Here is a 3,956-nt window from a genome sequence, read left to right as displayed (position 1 = left end):
TCCTGGGGTCCCCCCTTGCCCTTTCTTCACTATGGGTCCAGTAAATGCAGGTGTGCAGGGCTGGGAAGGGTCAGCTGCTTACCTGACCGAATGCTTTGCTTTCCACATCATCTGAGAGTCTGAAGGACATGGATGGCTTCTCATATCCCACCCAATGGAGGACTCACAGAAGTGGGGGTTTTTTTCTGTTTTTTTTTTTTTAATCTGGAAAAAACAAAAGCTCTGGCTCCAATTTCCTCTTGTCTCGACTCTGCTAACTCCTGAATCCGAATTTGCTGGCATGGGGCAGTTATGAATGAGTCAAGACTCACCGTGGCCCCTGCCCCGCCAAGGTCTCATCCGGGACTCCCTGCATGGCTCGGTGGGGGCCACAGGGTCCTGAGCCTGTTGGCGGGGAGGTTGCTCAGCCAGTGGTGACAGCCCCCCACACCGGGCCGTCTTCAGACCCTGCCTGAGGGTCTTTGGCCACATTTGCAGTTAGCCTGGCGTTGATGAGCAGGGGCCCCCAAACCTGACGGTTCGTATTAGAATACCCAGGCTGCCGCTTGTTTCCTTGGGCACGCCTCTACACCTCGATTTTCCATCTGTACAACGGGGACAATAACAGTGCCCACCTCTCAGGGTTGTTGTGAGGATGTGATAATGGAATCATGGTTGCAGGGTGCTCAGAGGGGTGGGAGGAGCCCCCGGTGTGATCAGGCTGCCAAGAGCAGGTTGACCTTTGACCCTAGAGAAGCCCTTTTGGCCTCTGGCAATGGGACTTGCTCAGCCTACCTGAAAGGGGAAATACCACCAGAAGCCAAAAGGAGTATAATTTCAAGTTGAGTGATGTACCCCTGTCCTCCTATCCAAATTAATTCATTCTCCGAGGCCAGCTTGAATTCTCATCCTCCGTGAAGCCAGAAACATGGCCCCTGTCTCTTCCCAGCCCGCTCCCCACGATGACCTGTGCTCACTGTCGGCCCTTACAATGCAGCCTGACTCTCGACAACAGCGTTCAGTATACTGCTGGGGTTTCTTTAAAGAAATCTTGATCTACTGGTAACCGTCCCTGTGCCAGACCCTGGGGGAGGCGTCCTTCTTAGGTTCCCCTTTGCAGATGAGATGCCACGAGGCTCAGAGAGCTGAAATAGCTTCCTCCAAGTCCTACACCAGGAGGCAGTCCCAGACCTGACTGACCCATAGCCGGTACCCTTGACCCCCACCATACTGGCTCAGAGATTGTCACCCCAATTCTGTCCCCTGTGAGCTTTGGGACCCTTAATGAGCCTGCGTCCCCCTCTCCAGGCCTCAGGATCTCATCCGCCATGTGAGTGGGTTGAGCTGGTGCTGCCTGAGGGTCCTTCCAGCGGGAACATTTCCAGATGAACTGCCGGCCTCCCAGGTCCTCTCCCGATGCCCAGAACAAATGTTTCTTTGAACGATCAACAGAATGACAACTCCCTAAGGAGAGGAGAGACATGTGTTGAGAGCGGGCTTGTTACAAGCCTGACATTAACACACCACGTGCACGCATAGGTGAGGCCCCGAGCAGCGGCAGCGTGGCCACAGGGCACGCAGACGCAGAGGCCGGGTAAACAGGCCTGAAATGGCTCCAGAAATGCCTTCACATACACAGCAGGAGCCCTACTTTTGTAGCTAAATGGCCCAACGTGTGCCAGAGAGATGGTGACGTGCCTGTGGGGTCTGGGGCACTCGAGGGGGAGGCTGGAACTCCTTAGCCAAATGCGATGGGACCATTTCCAGAAAGGACCTCTTGGCATGAGGCGTTCACAGGCGGGGCTGCCCCTATTCAACTGGTCTGCACGGATCACGACCCCTGTTTGTTGAAATATTAAAATGCTTCATGCATTTGCCAGTTACTAAGGAGCCACCACCCTGTTTCCCGAGCCACCCAGGACCCTTCCTCGGAACCCCCCCCAGACCTCCCCACAACCCAGCAGCGACCTGGGCTAGCTCCTGGTACAGCAGCTCCAGGCCTCACTCCTGCACACACCTGGCACCTGCTTGGATCGGTAAGCCCCATGTGGCCCACAGGATAGCACGCACACCACCACATACACAGAGCCCAGCGTTTGGGGTAATGGGGTGTGTGTGTCCCACATTGTCCCCTATGGGTGGCTTCAGGAAAACCCCACTCCCAGGCACCCGCTAGGGACCAGCTCATTGGGTTGGCCTCCTTGGGGCCTCCCCACAGCAGAGCAGGGAGGCTCCTGGTCCTACAGGTGCCTCAGAGGGCAGCACTCACCCACAGAGCTGCAGTGGCCTCTCAGGACCTGGGATTTCCTGTCACCATAAACCTTTACCCAGCCAAGCCCACCTACCACTCTGCATTTTATAGCTAAAGAAAATAGTGGCTTCTGCTTATGGAGGCGGGAGCTCTCCTCTGGCTGCCCTAGCTGGGCTCTCTCAAACAGATCTGGGATGGAAAAGTGCCGAGGAACGGAGAAGGGACCAGTTCCGGTGGGCTGTGCTGTGTGGATCCCAGGTTATCAGGACACAGTGCCACCACTGATTAGCCGTGGCTGTCTGGTGATAGATTTGTCATGTCTGTCTGGGGCAGGGGATAGGCATGGGGGACCTCGCCTTGTTCTCCCTGTTCTAGAGGGTGGGGACAAGTCTCTGTCTGCCCCATCAAGAGCCCAGAATTGTACCAGACACAAATAGATGCTTGGGAACTGTTTCTAACTGACAGTGATGTTAAACATGAACCAAGGGACCCGTACACTTATTGGGCACACGCTACAAGCAGTTACCCAGATGGTAAAGTAGGGAGCAGTGTTTCTGGGAAGTTTGAGGGTCAATTTATGTATCTGTCCATCCATTCATTAGTTCTCCCTCCACAGTTATTTATTGAGTGCCTACTGTATGCTAAGCTCTGTGTTAGGGCTGGGGAGGCCGGCAAGCACCTGCTCTAGGAAGCTTCCAGCCCGGTGTGGGGAGACAGACAAGGTGAGCACAGGTGGTGCGTGTGCTGCCATAGGCAGCAGGGGGTGGATACGAACAGCCCTGCTGTTCTGCTCCCTGGCAGAGCCGCCCTCCGAGGACCGGCCAGGGTTATTAATATCCTGCTGAGTCAGGGGGCTCTTGAGTTTCAGCATCACAAGATGTTAGATAGTCTTGACTCCTGACTGCCCTCTCCTCCTCCGGCTTCCGACTGGCCCTGCCTCTACCTGTCCCAGGTTGTCAGGAAGGCAGCAGGTGCTGATGAAAAGAGGTCTGGCTTAGGAAGAAAGAGGTGTGTGGGGGGAGCAGTAAGACCATAGGCGAGAACAGGTTCAAATCCCTACTCAGCCACTCGTTAGCCCGCCGTGGGGAGCGTCACCTCTCTAAGTCCCCTCTGATCTACACGAAGGAGATCAGAATAGCAGCTATACGCATTAAGCCAGCTGTGAAGGCCAAGGGCTGCCCCTAGTAGGTGTTAAAAAGTGCTGGCTGTTCATCCCAGTACCCACTGGGACTGTTCTTTGTGCCTTGTCTGAGGAATGACAGAGAGCCCAAATGGTATAGTCCAACTCAGGCAGGTTGGGAGGCAGATGGTCACATGGGGCCTGCGATGGGGGACCCACGACCCTGCAGCCTCCACCGGACCCAGTGCTGCCCATCACACGGAGCCCTCCCGCACGGCACCGTGACTTCCTGGTTACCAGTGCTCTTCCCCACACCTGCATGGACTCCAAGCTCCATGTGGGAAGGCTTCGCCTGTCCGAGTCAACACAGACTTCTCAGTGTCGAGCACCAGTAGGTGCTCCGTAAATATTTGCTAGCTAATGAATGGACAAGCAACGAGTAAGAAGAGGAGGGTGATGCTGTTGATTTTAAAGGACTCTTGGGTACACAGGTAAAGCTGAGTAATTAGTGGATTAATAGGATCAGCATAGTTGCTAACTAGAATATTCAAATCAAATGTTCTCCTACTTCTTGCCGGTGCACACAACCTCTCCCTTTCTCTCTCT

Source organism: Hipposideros armiger, unplaced genomic scaffold (genome assembly GCF_001890085.2).
Source record: "Hipposideros armiger isolate ML-2016 unplaced genomic scaffold, ASM189008v1 scaffold_3, whole genome shotgun sequence".
Taxonomy (NCBI): Eukaryota; Metazoa; Chordata; class Mammalia; order Chiroptera; family Hipposideridae; genus Hipposideros; species Hipposideros armiger.
This window is presented reverse-complemented; position numbering follows the sequence as displayed.